Genomic DNA, 23,127 nt, shown 5'->3' with positions numbered 1-23,127 from the left:
GGGGTGCTCTCTCTGTCTGATGTATCTGAAAGGGGTGCTCTCACTGTTGTATCTGAAAGGGGTGCTCCCTCTGTCTGATGTATCTGAAAGGGGTGCTCTCACTGTTGTATCTGAAAGGGGTGCTCTCTCTGTCTGCTGTATCTGAAAAAGTGGTGCTCTCTCTGCTTGCTGTATCTGGAAAAGGGGTGCTCTGTCTGCTGTATCTGAAAGGGGTGCTCTCTCTGTCTGCTGTATCTGAAAGGGGTGCTCTGTCTGTCTGCTATATCTGAAAAAGGGGTGCTCTGTCTGCTGTATCTGAAAGGGGTGCTCTCTCTGTCTGCTGTATCTGAAATGGGTGCTCTGTCTGTCTGCTGTATCTGAAAAAGGGGTGCTCTGTCTGCTGTATCTGAAAGGGGTGCTCTCTCTGTCTGATGTATCTGAAAGGGGTGCTCTCACTGTTGTATCTGAAAGGGGTGCTCCCTCTGTCTGATGTATCTGAAAGGGGTGCTCTCACTGTTGTATCTGAAAGGGGTGCTCTCTCTGTCTGCTGTATCTGAAAAAGTGGTGCTCTCTCTGCTTGCTGTATCTGGAAAAGGGGTGCTCTGTCTGCTGTATCTGAAAGGGGTGCTCTCTCTGTCTGCTGTATCTGAAAGGGGTGCTCTGTCTGTCTGCTATATCTGAAAAAGGGGTGCTCTGTCTGCTGTATCTGAAAGGGGTGCTCTCTCTGTCTGCTGTATCTGAAAGGGGTGCTCTCTCTGTCTGCTGTATCTGAAATGGGTGCTCTGTCTGTCTGCTGTATCTGAAAAAGGGGTGCTCTGTCTGCTGTATCTGAAAGGGGTGCTCTCTCTGTCTGATGTATCTGAAAGGGGTGCTCTCACTGTTGTATCTGAAAGGGGTGCTCCCTCTGTCTGATGTATCTGAAAGGGGTGCTCTCACTGTTGTATCTGAAAGGGGTGCTCTCTCTGTCTGCTGTATCTGAAAAAGTGGTGCTCTCTCTGCTTGCTGTATCTGAAAAAGGGGTGCTCTGTCTGCTGTATCTGAAAGGGGTGCTCTCTCTGTCTGATGTATCTGAAAGGGGTGCTCTCACTGTCTGATGTATCTGAAAGGGGTGCTCTGTCTGATGTATCTGAAAGGGGTGCTCTCACTGTTGTATCTGAAAGGGGTGCTCTCTCTGTCTGCTGTATCTGAAAAAGTGGTGCTCTCTCTGCTTGCTATATCTGAAAAAGGGGTGCACTGTCTGCTGTATCTGAAAGGGGTGCTCTCTCTGTCTGCTGTATCTGAAAGGGGTGCTCCCTCTGTTTGATGTATCTGAAAGGGGTGCTCTCTCTGTTGTATCTGAAAGGGGTGCTCTCTCTGTCTGCTGTATCTGAAAGGATTGCTCTCTCTGTCTGATGTATCTGAAAGGGGTGATCTCTCTGTTGTATCTGAAAGGGGTGCTCTCTCTGTCTGATGTATCTGAAAAAGTGGTGCTCTCTCTGCTTGCTGTATCTGAAAAAGGGGTGCTCTGTCTGCTGTATCTGAAAGGGGTGCTCTCTCTGTCTGATGTATCTGAAAGGGGTGCTCTCACTGTTGTATCTGAAAGGGGTGCTCTGTCTGATGTATCTGAAAGGGGTGTTCTCACTGTTGTATCTGAAAGGGGTGCTCTCTCTGTCTGCTGTATCTGAAAAAGTGGTGCTCTCTCTGCTTGCTATATCTGAAAAAGGGGTGCACTGTCTGCTGTATCTGAAAGGGGTGCTCTCTCTGTCTGATGTATCTGAAAGGGGTGCTCTCTCTGTCTGCTGTATCTGAAAGGGGTGCTCCCTCTGTTTGATGTATCTGAAAGGGGTGCTCTCTCTGTTGTATCTGAAAGGGGTGCTCTCTCTGTCTGCTGTATCTGAAAGGATTGCTCTCTCTGTCTGATGTATCTGAAAGGGGTGATCTCTCTGTTGTATCTGAAAGGGGTGCTCTCTCTGTCTGCTGTATTTGAAAGGGGTGCTCCCTCTGTCTGCTGTATCCGAAAGGGGTGCTCTCACTGCCTGCTGTATCTGAAAGGGGTGCTCTCTCTGTCTTCTGTATCTGAAAAAGGGGTGCTCTGTCTGTCTGCTGTATCTGAAAAAGAGGTTCTCTGTCTGTTGTGTCTGAAAGGGGTGCTCTGTTCGTCCATCCAGGTCCTCCACCACAGTGTAAAATGAAAATAATAAAAGATAAAAACAAAAAGCCTAAAATTATAATTCTAAAAAAAGAATATATATATTTTTTGTTTGTGCTGTACCCCAGTGTACTATACAATTTTTATTTTATTTTCATAAGTACTGTGACACTGCCAGTCAGACTGCAGTATATTATTTCCTACTCATACATGTATTGTACAATGTTGTTTGTGAAGCTAAACCGCAGTGTGTAATAATATATATTTCGGACTCATTTGTGCAACACTGTAACCGCCGGTGTGTGACATAACACATAATACATTTGGTGGGAGGTGAAAGCTGTACTTTTGAGACTGAGAGAACGGACAGGTCTCCTATGTGGAGGAGAACAGGGACAGCAGGAATACGATATCCTGGTAGCGGTGGTGGCGACACGGCTTTTAAAAGATCCGGAATACGGAAGGGGAATAAAAGCTTAAAGCCTACACTGAATGATGGGAGTGAGAGTCCCGTCGGATCAGCACAGTGGAGTGCGTCAAGTTGATCACAGAACAGAGTGAGGTGAGAGATCCGCCTGCTCAATACATCGGAGTGTCACCAAGCAGCAGGGGTGAGAGCCTTGTGGAAAAAACAACAGCAGCGCTTTTGATCATCTCTTTTTTGGACATTAGAATATAATAAAAATTTTTGACTCATTTGTGTGACACTGTAACCGCAGTGTGTGATATAAAAAATATTATATATATTTTGATTTGAATTAATATTTTGTGCTGTGTCAACCCAGTATACATACAGGGACTGCAGCTGCTCCATACATCTAGGGGTGTTCTGTCAGTCCACCCAAAATAAAATTTTGTGCTGTATCCTCCCAGTATACATCCAGGCATGGTCCGTCAATTTCAGGGTGCTGTGTCAGTTGATCATATTCTTATGTTATACTTATTGTCCTATTTTCATAATTCTTTTTATCACCACATTGTGATTAATTCAAATTAATATTATTATTAATAATACTTACACATTACCTAAATTTAAATTAAATTAATATAACTAACCTTCTGCATGTCAAAGATATATTTGAGGAACAGAAGAACTTAATCCTAATTTAAAAAAATATATTTTTAACGGATGATCAATGAACTTTCTCCATATCAAACATATATTTGAAGAACAAAAGAACTTGATACTAATTTTAAAATAATTTTAACAGATGATTACAGCATTTAAAAATATATTAACTGCCAGGTGTTTGCTGCCCACTGCTGTCATCCAGCTACTTTGGTGCAACCTTTTGGCCTAAACTGGATAAAAACAATTTTGTGAGCTTTGAGGTGTTCAGAATAGATTGGAAATTAGCAAAAATGAATATTATTGAGGTTAATAATACCGTAGGAACAAAAACACCCCCAAATGCTGTTATTTTAGCTGTTTTTATGATTTTTTTAAAGAAAATCCTGATCCAAAACCTGCAAGTGCAGTTTTGGCAAAACCAATACAGATCCAAAACACGAAGGAGATTCAGACTAGTACTAATTTTTTGTTGGGACAGAAAATCCAGTGATGTCACTGCTGTTAGGTCACAATGAAATCTCCTAAAATATGCAGGAGAACCCGTCCCAGGTCAATGCAGGAGAACTTTGTATCGGGTCCCTTGGATGTAATAGAAGCAGTTACTGTAGTTTACACTGAATCATCTACGGCTCCCCAAATTATAAACAAGAGTAGTAATAATAAAATAAAAAAATATTGAAAAAGTTAAAATGTATAATATTTTTTTTCTTTAAACCCTATTATTGCTTCAAATATAAAACAAGCTACTGTTAGGGTCTCCTGCCCTGTGCTGCCACGTCGTCATGGCAACCGGGAGACAAGTGCTAGCAGAGTAACCTGAGCGCAGCTGATACTCCGGTTCGGGTCTTTTGCTGTGCAGTGGTTACAGGCTCTGTGCACGGTAGGGGATCCGGTGCTGGTTTTTGTGCTCACAGTCTGTGAGGTCTGAGTGGGGCGTGGACAGCACCTGCTTTATAAGGCCTCTTCTTAGGGTAAGCAGATGCTGCTGAATCTTTGTTGGTTAGTCAGTTCCTGAAAGTTAGCCAGTACTGTGTAGCTTTGTATTTGTTTGTTGCTTACTGCAAATAGGCCTGGGGATTTGGTATTACACTCTGCCAATCCAGACCTAGCAGTAAGACTGGAGTCAGTCGTTTAGCTTGCTGGGGTTCTGTTACTACTCTGTGAACTTAGCAAGTTTGCGGCTGTATTCTAAGACTTGCCTGTCTAATCCTGTCTCACTGTGCTAGGTGTCAGGGGTCAGTTTAGTGGCAGTAAGCTGAACCTGTGCACTGCAAGTGAGAATTAGGATTGTGGAGACTCTCCTTGTGTCTATCATTCCATCTCTGACCAAGGAGTTTACTGCCACACCCGTTGGTAACCCTTTAGGGTTTTGCTGTTGCCCTTAGCAACAGCATTTCGGGTTCTCTACGTATTAAAACACAACATCTTGCTTTTCTCATCTGAGCATTACTAATACAAGGGAGACACCCAGTTCCTTAGCCTCTGGGCTTCTCTGTTCACTTTGTGTGTATTTTGTTACCCTATCACCTTCTGTGTACGTTATGTCATATTCCCCAGTCTGTCTGTGAGTCCATTTGTTTTGCATAACAGTTCAAACACCAGTACATTCCTGCAGGCACTGGTGTGCATAACAGCTACACATATTTGCTGTTATATGATGAAGAGCTAACTGAGTACATTTGGAATTACGTTAATGGTCTTGCGCTAAATATGTGAAGTTTATAGTGTAGAATCTGGAAATTACCAACATAGGCACTTACAGTCAGACTTCATAGGTTCTACTGTAGGTGAGAAAGACACATCATAAAGATTACAAAGAATGTGCCGCAAATGAAAGTGTATTATTGAAACGTTCTGTGAGGTTATTTTGCACCAAAGATTAAGATGCATTGGGGCAATTCAATGAAAATATGGAGCCTAAGACATAATAGCGCCTAAGACATAAAAGTCAAGAAAGGTACAAGATGTTGGCGTTATTAAACAGCTGAAGTGCTAGTAATAGAGGGATATTATTTTGGTTGTGATCTTGTACTTCATATTAGGGCTCTTTAAATGGGATGCAGTTAAGATGGCAGCTGTCGAGATCGCGGCAGCTGGAACCTCGATGCCGGAATTCCATCAGCCGTCAGACTGCCAACGCTGGAATCCCGATAGGGTCAGAAGACCGACGTTGGAATCATACAGCCAGCTAGCTTCCCAAAAGCCGTCATTCTGACCATAAGTATTGTGGACAGGTTAGAGTCGGGAACAGGTGGTTAGATTTAGGCGCCTGCCGGGGGGGTTAGGGTTAGGCTGCGGGGAAGGGAGGAGATAGGGTTAGGCTGCAGGGAAGGGGGTTTAGGATTAGGCACCACTGTGGGGAAGGTTAGGTTTAGGTAACCCTGGGGGGAGGCTAGGCCAGGCACTAAGGGGGAGGTAAGGGTTAGGCTGTGGGAGGGGAGGGTTAGGAGGTAGGGGACAGGGGGGAACACTCTTACCTCCCACCATCTGTATTTTGACCGGCATCATCTTGTAAACCGGAAAATCATACTCAATCCCTTTAAACTGTCAATGTTCACTGAATAAAAACAATATAATGGGCAGGCTTTTATTCCTTTTTATAGAAAGCAAAATATGTTTAATTATCACATCATATCTCAGTATAATTATTTAAAAATGTGCAAAGTAAATAAAGGACAAATACAAATCCATTTTACATTTTTATTGTAGTATTATTATTATTATTATTGGCTTTTGGCTAGCATGCTCATATAAATGGTCCTTTATATGGGTAGGGGAATAAACCAACCATTACAAAAGACAGGATGCATGTACTTCCCAAATGTAATCATCTTCAGAGAGACCTAATGGGATAAATGCAAAACCCCTGCAACTCAAGATAAGAAAAAAAACCAGAAAATAGCCAAGTACTAAATAACAGAAAAGACCAATAATACCTACACAACATGCATCATAAATAATACAGGTTGAGTCTTCCAGAACCAAAATTACAAGATATGGAATATTCCAAAATGCTGATTTTTTTAGAGCATGACTGAGATAGTGACACTTGTGCTTTCTGATGGGACAATTGGGGTGATTCACACCTGATCGAACGCAGGCAGTTTTTTGCAGTGCTGCGATCAGGTAGTTAAAGATATCTTTGAGGAACAGAAGAACTTAATCCTAATTTAAAAAAAATATTTTTAACGGATGATCAATGAACTTTCTCCATATCAAACATATCTTTGAAGAACAAAAGAACTTGATACTAATTTTAAAATAATATTAACAGATGATTACAGCATTTAAAAATATATTAACTGCCAGGTGTTTGCTGCCCACTGCTGTCATCCAGCTACTTCGGTGCAACCTTTTGGCCTAAACTGGATAAAAACAATTTTGTGAGCTTTGAGGTGTTCAGAATAGATTGGAAATTAGCAAAAATGAATATTATTGAGGTTAATAATACCGTAAGAACAAAAACACCCCCAAATGCTGTTATTTTAGCTGTTTTTATGGGGTTTTTTTAAAGAAAATCCCGATCCAAACCACGCAAGTGCAGTTTTGGGAAAACCAATACAGATCCCAAACACGAAGGAGATCAAGACTAGTACTAATTTTTTGTTGGGACAGAAAATCCAGTGATGTCACTGCTGTTAGATCACAATGAAATCTCCTAAAATATGCAGAAGAACCCGTCCCAGGTCAATGCAGGAGAACTTTGTATCGGGTCCCCTGGATGTAATAGAAGCAGTTACTGTAGTTTACACTGAATCATCTACAGCTCCCCAAATTATAAACAAGATTAGTAATAATAAAATTTAAAAAAATATTGAGAAAGTTAAAATGTATAATATTTTTTTTCTTTAAACCCTATTATTGCTTCAAATATAAAACAAGCTACACATATTTGCTGTTACATGATGAAGAGCTGAGTACATTTGTAATTACGTTAATGGTCTTGCGCTAAATATGTGAAGTTTATAGTGTAGAATCTAGAAATTACCAACATAGGCACTTACAGTACAGTGTCAGCCCAACCAGTCAGACTTCATAGGTTCTACTCCAGGTGAGGAAGACACATCAAAGATTACAAAGAATGTGCCGCAAATGAAAATGTATTATAGGCTGCGGGGGAGGGAGGAGATAGGGTAAGGCTGCAGGGAAGGGGGTTTAGGGTTAGGCACCACTGTGGGGAAGGTTAGGTTTAGGTAACCATGGGGGGAAGGCTAGGGTCATGCACAAAGGGGGAGGTAAGGGTTAGGCTGTGGGAGGGGAGGGTTAGGAGGTAGGGGACAGGGGGGAACACTCTTACCACCCACCCACCGTCTGTATTTTGACCGCCATCATTCTGTAAACCGGCAAATCATACGCAATCCCTTTAAACTGTCAGTATTCCCAATATGTGGGCAAGACAGTACTTGGTGCCCGCAAACGATTAGCCATGCATAGATCGGCCGTGAAATATGCTATCACTGGCAATTCTTCGGACCAACCGGTAGCGAAACATTATGCAGTCAAAACATTCCCTCCATGAGTTGAATTTCCAGATTATTGACCACATCCCCAAGTCTTTAAGAGGTGGCGACCGTGGGGGTCAACTCCTACGTATGGAGGCTAGATGGATTTACTCCTTGGACACCATCCGACCCAAGGGCCTTAATGACAAAATTAAATGGAACGTTTTTCAGTAACATCTATATTGTTTACTCATTTATTTATTTTTTCCACCAGGACTTGTTGCTGATGTCATGTAGTATATACATTGATTGGTTCTTACCAAAGCCACGTTTCTAGTAACTAGTTTATATACCTATGATGCCAGCACATATTGTTCGATGATATGTAATGAGGGCAACGCAGGATATGTGTTTTTTTTTTCCTCTCAGATTGCTAATTGTTTATCCATGCAGAAGTATTTCTATAACTATTCTTGCATTCTGTGTTCCCTCTATTGATCATGTGTTATTTGGGTCCTTTTGCTTGTCCTTAGGTTTATGCTTGCCTCCTAGCCAATATTTTTAAGTGTGTTCCCCTGTTTGGATGGCGTGTCCCATGGATATGTCATTTTTATACACCTTTTAACATTTGTTATTTGCACAACACTGCACTTTGTTGTTTGTTTACACAGTCGTGTCCTACATCTACCCGACGCCTGACTACCAGGAAGCGCCGGTTGCTATGGTTACAGTGTGAGCCCCGGTATCCAGGAAGTGATGGTTGATGACGCTTGGACGTGCTGACGTCACTGTGGCCAGAGTAGTATGGGGCGCAGATTGCTCCCACCCCCTTCCCCCAGCGTGTGTCCCGTTCACGGGTCTACTTTTACATATAAGGTATGTCGTTTTCACTCTTCACTTGTATCACCTTGACAAAGGGGCGCCAAGGGCCGGAAACGTTGGTCACCCGATTCTGTGATGGAATAAATACAGCTTTCACTTTATCCATTGAATTTAGTCTCTGAGTGCTGCTGCATGCCATACCTTGCTTTGTATATATTATATATTTATATATATATATATTAGAAATAATATCCTTATCCTGCGCCAAAACAGCTGCAGCACTACAGGAGAGATCTGTGTTGCTAAATCTCAAATAACCATAGACTAAAACACAATTCCCAAGTGCGCTATATTGATTGAATGTTCTTTCATATATTCTTCCAAGACGAACACAATAGATCAGGGGTCTCCAACCTTAATTGGGGTGTGAGCTATTTTCGGAAAATAAAACCTCTGAAGGAGCTACCCCCTCCCCCCAATGTGCGTGCGTTCCTGCAAAAGTGGGTGTGGCCTCACAAAAGTGGGTGTGACCTCACAACTATAAGTAATGTCCCTCAGCAGTGCCAGATACACAAATAATGCCCCTAAGCAGTGCCAGATATACAAATAATGCCTACCAGCAGTGCCAGATACACAAATAATGCCCCCAGCAGTGCCAGATACAATGCCGCCACCAGTGCCAGATACAATTCCCCCCCCCGCAGTGCCATTTAAAATTACCCCCACAGCGCCAGATAAAATGCCCCCCCCCCCCCCGCAGTGTCCGATACACTGCCCCACACAGTGCTAACCCTTGCTGGCTTCTTCTACTGCCGCCGGTGCTGCTCCTCCTGTATGAGGGACGGAAGAGGAGGACAGCGCTGTACGCTCCTCTCCTGTGCAGTCCGGAGAGCGGCTGTGGTGAGGGTGACAGAGTCTCCTGGCGGCGGCGGCCATTTAAAATATGGTGCCGGTAAGTGAGCCAATTAAAACTCGTGGTCCGGCAGCCAATCAGGTGCCCCCACTGCCGCTCCAAGAGGTCTGAGGCACCATATAAAAAATGAAGGGAAGAGGAGTGCCAGTGACCAGCCAATCAGCTCCTAACTGCCATGTCACAGGCTGTGTTTGAAAAATGGCAGTTAGGAGCTGATTGGCTGGTACTTTTTTACATTTAGCCCATAGACTGCAAAATGGAGAATTCTTATAGATAATGTTTCCTGGGGACCTGTAACAGATATCCCCTCACCAGAAAATCACCCAAACAAGAGGCCCAAGGCCAATTAGAAGATGCAAAAATATAATGTGACTGTTTTGTTTGCACACGGTAATCTCACAGGGCATATTTAATTATTGCCAAGAAGTAACTTTTTGTTTCTAACTTAAAAGTTTCAGCTAGAGCACTGTGCAAGTCTCCAAGACATGCACGTTACATTATGCAACAGATGCTAGGTCACCGCGGCAGTGATATGAGAATAAGCTATTGTCATGGAGTTTTGGATCTTTTCGACAAATACTGTTGGGGATTCACAGAACACTTCCCTAACTACAAAATGTAAGACTGCAGGAAAGAGTAGTAAAAATTTACATTAGCAAACAAGCAAATAACATAATTATGCTTACACACGTTATTAATCATTTACGTAGTATGTATGTAGCAATTCTCAAGTGTTTCTGTTAGAAGGTTTTTGTGCGGTCATTAAGGCTGGCACTACCATTAGAGGAACCTAGATGGTTGCTTAGGGTGCCACTGGTGTGGGGGCTCCTGACACATGGAATGAGTGACATAATAGCACTCATTCAGTCATTTCAGATACAGGCTGCTGACATAAAGGTAAAGAAGCCGGTAGTTTCTTACTGTGAAGTTACAGGTTGCAACTCCTTCATGTCTGTGTTACATCGGGAGTGTGGAACAGCTATGATGTCACAATTTAATGCTAGTATCTCAGATTGAGGTGCTAAAAATACCTCCAGCTCCCACCTGCAAAAATAAAAAGCAATGGCAGTTGGGAGCCTCTTCCAAGTTGTGCTGGGGCATCGCTTCTGAGATTTTGTCAGATGTATAGTTGGGATGGCCATTGAAGGGGTCACCATATGGGTGACCATTGATTATGCCATCAGTGCTTTGCATCAATGGCATGAAACCATGAACGGGAGAAACTGCCGATGGTTTCACCCATTGCTAGACATTTTTGCCAATCGTGAATGGAAGGGGCACGCCTGTTAGGAAAGTGTGCAAGGCCGAGTAGAACTGGTGGCAAAACCACTACTGTGGACGGTGGAAGGGGGAATATTGGCGCACTGTTTGGCATCCATGACGGAGAACCATCAGCTCTCCATCATTGATGGCAAAACCATCGACAGTTGTTGGTTAACCAATAATGGTTGTTAACCATCAATGGCCATTCCTAATGGAAAGGCACCAGATAGGGTGGCCCAATGGATAGCACTGGTCCTGGTGGTCATCATACCAAGGTTTATACTGTCAGTCGACACCTTTTGGAATGTGCAGGTGTACTTCACACAAGAAAGTACTTGATCTCATGCACACTATACTGTAATTAAAAAAAAAGTTATTTTCTTAATCTCATCATGTTTTGTTGTCCAGAAACAACTGACATTTCAGTCAGTACCGATTTTAGGGCCGGGCCTGCCATACAATCGCATAGGGCGCCAGTCCACGGCCATTGTGAGCACACTGTGGCCGTATTCCATGTGGCCTAGCCAGCTGCATACAATACTGTGAAAACGTCCCTCCCAAAATGGCAGTTTTTAAGGATGGCGGTGGCCATTTTGGGAGGGACATCTCATAGACGGAGCATGGAGGGAGCAAGAGGAGGTTGAAAATGGCACAGCAGTGCCGGGGATGCAGCAGTGGCAGCGGAGGGAGCAGGCCTGGCCTGCATCATGAAATAACCCCTTGACAACGAGCAGGTACAGTGCAATTTTAGGCGTGGTGCTAGGCGGCATCAATGTGTGCGACTTAATAATGTGCAATGGACATTAATGTGTGGGGCATAATAAAGTGCACAAAGCGTTACTGTGTTGGGCATAATAAGGTGCAAGGGGCATTACTGTTTGGGGCATAATATTGGGTTAAGGTAGTATTTTCCTGCAAGACCATGCCCACTTCAACAAGGCCATGCCCATTTTCTGATAGGCCATGCCCCTTTTTTCGGGGCTTGCTTCATACAAAAAGATATTGTCCACAAAGTGGGTAACTCCTGGGGGCATTTACCTCCAGGTGCCATGTCAGAGAGACCGCTCGCAGCTGCATCAAGAGAGATGGAGGGTGATAAGAAATCTAACAGCCCGCAGCCTGGGGCACTGGGTCTTGGTAGGGCATCTTTGTAGTCTGCGCTGTGTGCTACCGATAGCGCTAAAGTCCATTTACTCACTGAGCTTCCCAGCCACATCCTGTAGCTCATCTCCAATAGAAAAGACTGCTAGCTATGAGCCAGTGTAAAATGATGGGGAAGGGGGGGATATCAGAGATCTTACTAGCAGGTAGACAAGCAGTTGTATGAAACTGCTTTACCTTTGTAGAGAAAATATCAATTTTGGGTGGTAAAAGTCAGGTGCCTTCTGCTGCTAGGCCTACCACTGGATGCCATGGCCTGTGGCAGGGCAATGGGTAGACAGTTTCATCATCATGTTGTGTTCTGCCCTCTACTGGGACATTGCACTCCAATCCCGTCCATGGCTCAATCACTGTCATTTATAGAGATCTGGATTTAATGTCATTGGTTGGAGAAAGCTTGGAATGATTATTAAATCACACAACATAGACGGAAAGAACAAAGAATTTTTACCATACAGGTCAAGGCGCTTGAATATAGGATAAACCACGATCTATGTGGATTTCATTGGTCCAAAATAGGCTTTAAAACAATAAAAAGACACTATCATAGTGTAACATGTAAAATCAATGTACATATGATCTCAATACATTAAAACTCGTACCACAACTTGTGGTCTACTTAATAGTAGACATAGATCGCATTTTTGTCAGGGGGCGGATCTGCAAAATGATGATCCAATCTCTCGTCCCTCCTTCCTTATAAATGGTAATCTTTCCCAGATTGGCGTATTCACGGTATAAAATTGAAAAGAAACTCCAAATAGTGTAACACCATTTAATAAAACATAGAATAAAACACTGCGGAAGATAGTGGACTCTCACCAGATGTTAAAGGTTAACAAGCATGTAATGATCTAGGCGTCCCCAAGAACCCGCATGCAAGCAGATGAGTCCTCCACGTATCCTCCCGTCTCCACCACCAACGCGTTTCGATAATACTGGATTATCTTTTTCAAGGTATGGGAGACATTGATATGGAGGAGGTATTTATACCCCTCTTAATAGGATTAAAACATAATTAATAAGTGATACCTAATACCAGACACAGATCAACTAGCATCTAACGTTTCCTATCCCTAACATTAAACTCCAGTCCGAGGGTAGTCCATATCCTTGAGATATCTTCTATATTGCTCTTCCATACTTCCGTTTTCCCGGGAAAAAACAGTGTCCGCATTGGCCGTATTTTTCACTTCCGGCGGAAGGAGGTCAGCGTCCCGTTCTCAACAGGTTTCCGTTCTATGATTCCCCACTTCCGGCGGAACGAGAGCGTCTTTCGTTTCCTGTCTTTGAATGGTAATACGCATCTCCTTGGCAACAGCAGTTTCCGGTTTTTAAAGCGGAAGTGTCTTGCGTCTCAACAGCGGCTTTTGCGTGTCATATTGTCCGTGTATTCCGGATGTCGAGGGTGTTATTTGATATAGGCAAAAAAGACAAAGTAAAGCAATAAGTATAACACAAATTAATACAGAAATAAATGGAGAATGTTATGATCCGTATTAATGCTTCAAACATCTACCATTTTTACAGAAACCATTTCATTTCGAAATCTTTATTTAGACCGATTGGTTCTAGAGTTTTACATGTATGTATCATCTGCATTTCATTTCTTGCCAACTTTCTCTGTATATTGCCACCTCTCACATCTGGAAGAATTTTTCTTAAACCATAAAAATTCTTTATATGTTTTGGATCACAGTTATGTGTTTTTTTAAAGTGTAGGGATAAGGCATGTGTGTCCAGGCCTTTTTTAATATTGCGTAAGTGCTCGGCAATTCTAGTTTTCAGGGCCCGGCCAGTTCTACCGATGTAGAACTTATCACAACTACATTCAATGCAATAAATAATATTAACCGAGTGACAGGTAATGAAATCCCTTATAGGGCATTCTTTTCCATTTATCGATACCTCCACTTTCTTTTTGCCGAAGGAGTTGGGGATATTTCTACATGACAAACAAGATCCACAACGGAAGAAGCCTTTTGTAAGTATTTGTCCTGGTGTCGGCTTATCCAGGAAACTATGCACTAATTTGGATTGGAGATTCTGGGCTCTCCTGTATATACAAACAGGCTCATCTGGGAGTTCCATTCCAATAACTGGATCCCTTTTCAATAATGGCCAATGTTTTTTTAGAATATTCTTTACTTTATTGTGTTGAGTTGAATAGTTTGTTACAAAGGCCCACTTGAACTTATCATTTCCTCCTCTGACGGTTTTATCTTTTTTCGTCATGAGGTCTGACCTTTCAATTTTAGTGACCTTGTCGAGAGACTCCCTTACCTCCCTTTCATCGTATCCACATTTTATAAAACAATCTTCCATGGCCAATGATTGAGTCTCAAATACTTTGGGATCTGTACAATTTCTCCTAAGCCTTTTGAATTGGCTAATAGGGATGGTTTTAAGCCAATTGTCATGATGACAACTAAGTCTATCGATATATGATCGAGAATCTGTTGGCTTCACATAAGTTTTAGTCATAACTGTACTATTTTCGATGTATATAGTGAGGTCTAGGAAGTTCACTTCACTTTCACTAATGTCAAATGTTAATTTGACATTATACTCATTTTCATTTAAGTAAGTGCAGAATGTTTCTAATAATTCCCTTCTCCCTTTCCAGACAAACAAAATGTCGTCAATGAATCTATGCCAGGTCACCAGGTTCGCCCCATAGGGACAGTCAGTCCAAATGAACTGATCCTCCCATGCACCCATAAAAATGTTCGCATAACTAGGGGCGAACCTGGTGCCCATGGCAGTACCGCATCTTTGGATGTAATACTCCTCTTGAAATATGAAGTAGTTATTCTGTAGAATAAAGTTTATCCCCTCCACAACGAAATCCTGATGTCCACTAGACAGCTCAGATCCTACTATGGCCTGTCTTACTGCTTTAATGCCCTGTTGATGGTTTATAATAGTATACAGGGAATTGACGTCTGCCGTCACTAATAGATAATCATCTTCCCACTGGAAATCTCGTAATAAATTCAAGACGTCACATGTATCCCTCAAATGAGGGATACATGTGACGTCTTGAATTTATTACGAGATTTCCAGTGGGAAGATGATTATCTATTAGTGACGGCAGACGTCAATTCCCTGTATACTATTATAAACCATCAACAGGGCATTAAAGCAGTAAGACAGGCCATAGTAGGATCTGAGCTGTCTAGTGGACATCAGGATTTCGTTGTGGAGGGGATAAACTTTATTCTACAGAATAACTACTTCATCTTTCAAGAGGAGTATTACATCCAAAGATGCGGTACTGCCATGGGCACCAGGTTCGCCCCTAGTTATGCGAACATTTTTATGGGCGCATGGGAGGATCAGTTCATTTGGACTCACTGTCCCTATGGGGCGAACCTGGTGACCTGGCATAGATTCATTGACGACATTTTGTTTGTCTGGAAAGGGAGAAGGGAATTATTAGAAACATTCTGCACTTACTTAAATGAAAATGAGTATAATGTCAAATTAACATTTGACATTAGTGAAAGTGAAGTGAACTTCCTAGACCTCACTATATACATCGAAAATAGTACAGTTATGACTAAAACTTATGTGAAGCCAACAGATTCTCGATCATATATCGATAGACTTAGTTGTCATCATGACAATTGGCTTAAAACCATCCCTATTAGCCAATTCAAAAGGCTTAGGAGAAATTGTACAGATCCCAAAGTATTTGAGACTCAATCATTGGCCATGGAAGATTGTTTTATAAAATGTGGATACGATGAAAGGGAGGTAAGGGAGTCTCTCGACAAGGTCACTAAAATTGAAAGGTCAGACCTCATGACGAAAAAAGATAAAACCGTCAGAGGAGGAAATGATAAGTTCAAGTGGGCCTTTGTAACAAACTATTCAACTCAACACAATAAAGTAAAGAATATTCTAAAAAAACATTGGCCATTATTGAAAAGGGATCCAGTTATTGGAATGGAACTCCCAGATGAGCCTGTTTGTATATACAGGAGAGCCCAGAATCTCCAATCCAAATTAGTGCATAGTTTCCTGGATAAGCCGACACCAGGACAAATACTTACAAAAGGCTTCTTCCGTTGTGGATCTTGTTTGCCATGTAGAAATATCCCCAACTCCTTCGGCAAAAAGAAAGTGGAGGTATCGATAAATGGAAAAGAATGCCCTATAAGGGATTTCATTACCTGTCACTCGGTTAATATTATTTATTGCATTGAATGTAGTTGTGATAAGTTCTACATCGGTAGAACTGGCCGGGCCCTGAAAACTAGAATTGCCGAGCACTTACGCAATATTAAAAAAGGCCTGGACACACATGCCTTATCCCTACACTTTAAAAAAACACATAACTGTGATCCAAAACATATAAAGAATTTTTATGGTTTAAGAAAAATTCTTCCAGATGTGAGAGGTGGCAATATACAGAGAAAGTTGGCAAGAAATGAAATGCAGATGATACATACATGTAAAACTCTAGAACCAATCGGTCTAAATAAAGATTTCGAAATGAAATGGTTTCTGTAAAAATGGTAGATGTTTGAAGCATTAATACGGATCATAACATTCTCCATTTATTTCTGTATTAATTTGTGTTATACTTATTGCTTTACTTTGTCTTTTTTGCCTATATCAAATAACACCCTCGACATCCGGAATACACGGACAATATGACACGCAAAAGCCGCTGTTGAGACGCAAGACACTTCCGCTTTAAAAACCGGAAACTGCTGTTGCCAAGGAGACGCGTATTACCATTCAAAGACAGGAAACGAAAGACGCTCTCGTTCCGCCGGAAGTGGGGAATCATAGAACGGAAACCTGTTGAGAACGGGACGCTGACCTCCTTCCGCCGGAAGTGAAAAATACGGCCAATGCGGACACTGTTTTTTCCCGGGAAAACGGAAGTATGGAAGAGCAATATAGAAGATATCTCAAGGATATGGACTACCCTCGGACTGGAGTTTAATGTTAGGGATAGGAAACGTTAGATGCTAGTTGATCTGTGTCTGGTATTAGGTATCACTTATTAATTATGTTTTAATCCTATTAAGAGGGGTATAAATACCTCCTCCATATCAATGTCTCCCATACCTTGAAAAAGATAATCCAATATTATCGAAACGCGTTGGTGGTGGAGACGGGAGGATACGTGGAGGACTCATCTGCTTGCATGCGGGTTCTTGGGGACGCCTAGATCATTACATGCTTGTTAACCTTTAACATCTGGTGAGAGTCCACTATCTTCCGCAGTGTTTTATTCTATGTTTTATTAAATGGTGTTACACTATTTGGAGTTTCTTTTCAATTTTATACCGTGAATACGCCAATCTGGGAAAGATTACCATTTATAAGGAAGGAGGGACGAGAGATTGGATCATCATTTTGCAGATCCGCCCCCTGACAAAAATGCGATCTATGTCTACTATTAAGTAGACCACAAGTTGTGGTACGAGTTTTAATGTATTGAGATCATATGTACATTGATTTTACATGTTACACTATGATAGTGTCTTTTTATTGTTTTAAAGCCTATTTTGGACCAATGAAATCCACATAGATCGTGGTTTATCCTATATTCAAGCGCCTTGACCTGTATGGTAAAAATTCTTTGTTCCATTGTATTGTTAAGTGTTGGTGACACTTTATTACCACTTGGGTTACGGGCTGCTAGTAGCGCAAAGTTTGTGACCACAAAAATTCTTGTCTATAGACGGAAAGAACACTAAGAGCTACATTTGTTGTGCCGCTAGCTGACCATATGTAGGTAGAGAGTAAGGGCAGATGCAGGGCCAGACTAACAATGGGGTGGATGGATCTACAGCTGCAGGCCCCAGATACAAATATACCCATCACCATGACAGCAGGATGATGATAAACTCCCCAGCTGGTCACATGATTGCCATAAATGATAAGAATTTAAATTATATTTCTAATTTTCTTACAAAGTGATGCTGTTTTTCTAATTTTATGTATTTTGGGAGACATTGGGGGTTATAGTGTAGGGAGTGTACACGCCCATATGTCATTAACCACACCCACACAACATTAGCCACACCTCCTAAATTTCTCACAGTAGGCCCTTGATTATTCTCAGCCCCAGGCCCATGTGGACCTCAATCCGGCACTGGGCAGATGCCAAGGAGCACATCCAATAAAGCGCAAAAGGGTGGTATTGTGCTGTTGTAAGGTGTGCACCTAACATAAAATCCAAAACAAGGGGACAGTGGGAACGGGAGAAGACCTGGGTTTAACTTGGCTTGTTGGAACCATGGGGCAGATGTGTTAAGCCTGGAGACGGCATAAGGAAGTGGTAAACCAGTGATAAGTGCAAGGTGATAAACGCACCAGCCAATTAGCTCCAATATGTAAATTAACAGTTAGGAGCTGATTGGCTGGTGCGTTTATCACCTTGCACTTAGCACTGGTTTATCACTTCCTTATGCTGTCTCCAGGCTTAATATGTCTGCACCCACGTTCCAAATCCCAGGTCAGGCATGGGATCCTAGTGGAAAAGGGGTATTAAATATGCAAGCATGACCATGGTCACACGTGTGCAATAGGGAGATTATTGCAGGGTAACCGAGCTTTCTCATACTGATAGCTGTCATATTCCATCTGAATTTACCAGTATTGCCATTAATAATGCGATTTAAATCAGATTTTTCATCATCATTAATTTTGTGGCAACACAGATTGCAATATTAGAGATAATTACGTACAACTGCTGCCAAAAACAGAGTATTTCTACAGCTTTGTCTTTGCAGACATGATTTTTCCCCGTTTCAGAGTGAACAACCGTACAGCAGTTACATAAAGCATCGGCACAGACAGATGTCTGACATTATGCATAACGGGGCACAATCTATTGTATGCACATTGCGGGAAATGTGAGCTATATTGCGCAAATATAAAATGCCACGTCATTTTATGACCCAAATACTGTGGTTTTAACTATCTACACCAGACAAAGGTCAAAGGGTCAACGTTTTTATGTCTTGATCAACGTTTCCAGAAACTTCATTGTGTACTCTCGGTTGCTTTGCGGAAATTTTGGCCGAAAGACTAGAACTGTGAATGTCAACATGTTTCACCTTAATGGCAATTTTGTCTTTTTCTTCCAGGAAAGCAGAAGAGATGCTTAATTCTTCCTGATTTACTGCTGCAATGCACCTTGAAATAATTACTACAGTAAATGCAAATTTGCTTATGAAATCATTGCTTATTGTTAATGACAAATTAAATGATTACTGTAGCTCTGACGCTGCAGTTTTTAACATAGAATACTTTGCAGATCTATGAATCACATTAATTAAGGGCAATGATTTATCCTAATTAATAGTGCTGACCCCTTTTAATATTTAAAATGTTTTCCTGATGAAATTATAAAGTAGTTATTTACCTTCCCCAAAAATTCTCCCACACCCTCCAAAAACTGCAACAGCCCCAATTTTCCTAAGACAGTCCTGACTTGTACAGCCTAAAGTGGTAAGACGTTGCCCAAATGGACATACAGTAGTTTGATCAGATTGTGGCCCTAAATTTATCCCAAACTTCCAAACTGCAAAAAAATCCTGCGTCTTTTTTGATCGATAGGTGTACGCAGGCTGATTGAGAGGAAGCGGACATTTGGGGGTGGTAACGGGCCAAGCGTTTTAGCAGACTGATTGAGAGGAAGCGGACATTTGGGGGTGGTAACGGGCCAAGCGTTTTAAGGGCCGGTGTGTGATGTCAACTCCGGCCTCGACCAATCTGTTTCTTTCGCACTGTAGGAATAAGTCCTAGGCTGCGCACAGACTGCACAGACTGGAAAAATCATTCGATGGTGAGTGATCTGCGAACGGATTTGCAGCTGGCCAGAATAGAAAAAAAATCTCAATATGTTGATGTAAATACTGATTGCAGATTCCATCTTCTGTTATCACCACCTCAGAGCCACCGTAGGCCAGTATTGCTGAGGCACCTGTGTATTGTTTAGCTACCACAGCAAGATGTTAATGATAAATTACAGCGATAAGTGAATTTTAGAAAACCAGCCTAATCTCTGTATAAAGAGATTCCTAGGTATTATGTTTACTGAGCTATCACTCACAGGAATATACTGTGAGTGAATCCACTATTTTACAGTCTGAGCAGAGCGGCACTGATAATGAGAAGACCACAAGCCAACCATTGATGATCTCTTCTGAACTCTACAGAAATTCCCCAATTGAAGCTAAACAGAAATTCCCCAATTGAAGCTAATGACTCCAGACAATTCCCAGTAGAATTATTTTAAGAAAATGCGTCAATGGCAACAAATTGGTGCTTTTTAAATACATTTAAAATGGGTAATATATGATTGGGAAAAATTGACTTTGCTGCAATAGTCACTATGGCGAACTTTCATATATACTATAGGAAAATAATGATGATGTGCTTTATTAATGTTGATGATTGCGGCAGAATCTCTTCCATCTTGGTTCTTCCATCAAATTGAAGGTAAAGTTCTCAAAACATTAGCGGCCTCATTCAGTGTAAGGAGCAAATACAACAAAAGGGCATTATTCTGAGTCGCACGGTACCAAAATCACTTTAGCGTCTTTTGGTGTAGTCATGTCTGCAACTCTATGTTAATGCTGCTATCAGCCCTGTTCCCAGTGTCGGACTGGGGGCATAAAGGGCCCACCGGGGGGATGCAGTGATTGGGGCCCATGTTTAGAGGTGTGGCCAGGCTACAGATGAGGTGTGGCCAATCACCACATTGAGTTACCTAACCATGAGAGAATGCATGGTCTGGGCCCGTTGATAAATATATATATATATATATATATATATATATATATAAATACAAAACAATATACACTTTTTCGCACTGAGATAGCAGCACCACAGGAAGAGCCCCTGTTAGCGGGAACTTACAAATTTAGATGCACAACAAAAGTCCAAGGTGCGCTAGATATACTCTGCTGATTGTAGGATTTCCAGTTCAGGTTTCCCAGAGATTTTGGCTTTTTGATGTATCCCCACTCGTGGCCTAGGAGTAAGCCCTCTCACCAAGAGATATATATATATATGGGTGATATATCTCTTGGTGAGAGGGCTTACTCCTAGGCCACAAGTGGGGATATATCAAAAAGCCAAAATCTCCGGGAAAGCCTCTAAATAGGGGTGGGGAACCTTTTTTCTACCAAGGGCCATTTGGATATTTATAAAATCCTTCGGGGGCCATACAAAAATTATCACCTTAAAAATTAGCCTGTCCCCAGTAGATATGTCCCAGTAGTTATGCCCCAAGTCAGTAGTTGTGCCCTCAGTAGATATACCCTCAGTCAGTTGTTATACCCTGAGTACATATGCCGCCAGTCAGTTGTTATGCCCATTAGATATGCCCCATTAGTTATGCCCCCTAGTAGCGCCGATTACACACACACATTAAAACAAAAAACAAAACACAGTACTCACCAGCCCCGCTCCAGCTTTCGGACCTTTGCCCTCCGCCTGGCCGCCCGCTCCTCAGAACTATGGGAGAGACGTTATGACATCTCACCCATAGCACCGCACAGCTACACACACTGACAGAGCCGGGGCTCAGGAGTGATCCCCTGCCTCTGGCTGCTGCTGAGGGGAAGAAGCCGGGCACACGTTAGTAACAAAATCTCAGCTGGCACCCGGCATCTCCCTCGGTTAGGTGAGCCTGGCCAGATCCAGTGGCTCTGCGGGCCTGAGGTTCCCCACCCCTGCTCTAAACGAAGAACCTGAATTGGAAATCCCACAATCAGCAGAATATATCTAGCGCACCTTGGACTTTTGATGTGCGTATATATATTACCCCACGAAGAAGTCTTGGAGACGAAACGCGTTGGACCTTCACCCAGAGACCTCCTGCTATATCAGTTAAGACTATATGCTATTTATTCCACTTTTTAAATGAGCTTATTTGCACAGGCTATTTTTTGCACTCCAAATTGAGGATTTTACATATGTATTATGTACATTCCCTTTTTTTAAAGAACTATTTTAGAACCATATTTTATGGTAAGCACTCAGTTTTTTTCATTTTTTATTTGTTAATTTTTACAGAAAATTGTCTCTCATCTGCATTGCATTTTAAATTCATTCCTTATGTTGTGAAATAAATTGATATTTTATCTTTACTTTTATAATTCTTATAAATCTTTTTAATACACTTGGCAACATAAAAACACCTCAGGTCGCTCATACCCCTATCCGGTATCTCTATATATATATATATATAATACTGCTAGTGCATGCTAATGCACCAGTGCGTGCATGCTAATGTACCAGATTAATAACAGCAATGCACTGTAGAAAATCTATAATAGTCCTGTGCCATATAAGGTAATATACATTTAATGTATAATTCAAGTACATAGTCTGGAACCTGATCCTGATTCTGATCAGCAAGCAAAACAAAAAAGCAACAACTGGACAAAACCATTTGCACTGTGGGGGGGAGGCAGATATAATATGTGCAGAGAGAGTTATACTTCTTTTATACAGAGATTGCGGGTCGCAGCCGGGAGCCTGACACGGTGCTACATGGCTGCGACTCGTGTCAGCCCCCTTTGCTACTGCCGTCTCCAACCCGACTTATCGCCGGGTCAGTGACGTAGCCGATGACGCGGCGGGGTCGGTGCTGGGAGATCACATGATCTTCAAGCACCGCCCGTACATTCTCTGTAAACAGGAAGCCAGGTCGATGCGACCCGGCTCCCTTTTACACAGCACAAGTTGTCGGGTTCAACCCTGCAAACTACCTGAGTTGGAATACTGGGTCACTCGACCCGGATTATTCCAACTCTGCCCTTTTACACCGAGCAGCAACACGGTTTATGCACGCTCATGTGCAATAACCCGTGTTATATGCTGGTGGTGTAAAAGGGGTATTAGATTTGGGAGGGGTGTGTCCAAACTGAAATCTAAATTGCAGTGTAAAAATAAAACTGTCTAACATGTTCTAACAGTATTGATTTCTGACCTAAAGCCAACTATTGTCTTCTATGTATAAATTGTGTACACATTGCTATATATATATATATATATATATATATATATATATATATATATATATATATATATATATATATAGTTCATTGTACATCTTTGTAGGAACAAGCTGTTTGTTCTTTATAGTACGTTAATCAGAAATTGTTCTCCTTTTGGGATACGTACAGTAATAGGCCAGACAACAGATCTATTTGTGGTCAAAAATAGATGTTCACCTTTGATCAAGTGGCCTAGACATCTAAAATACACAGACGTAATAGGTTATTTGTCCTAAATTAGAATTCTATACAACAATAGATTTCACAATATTGTACCAGTGACTCCAATAACATGTATCTCCTATATA

Source organism: Pseudophryne corroboree, chromosome 6, assembly GCF_028390025.1.
Source record: "Pseudophryne corroboree isolate aPseCor3 chromosome 6, aPseCor3.hap2, whole genome shotgun sequence".
NCBI lineage: Eukaryota > Metazoa > Chordata > Amphibia > Anura > Myobatrachidae > Pseudophryne > Pseudophryne corroboree.
The sequence above is the reverse complement of the archived record's forward strand: the minus strand, read 5'-3'. Positions refer to the sequence as shown.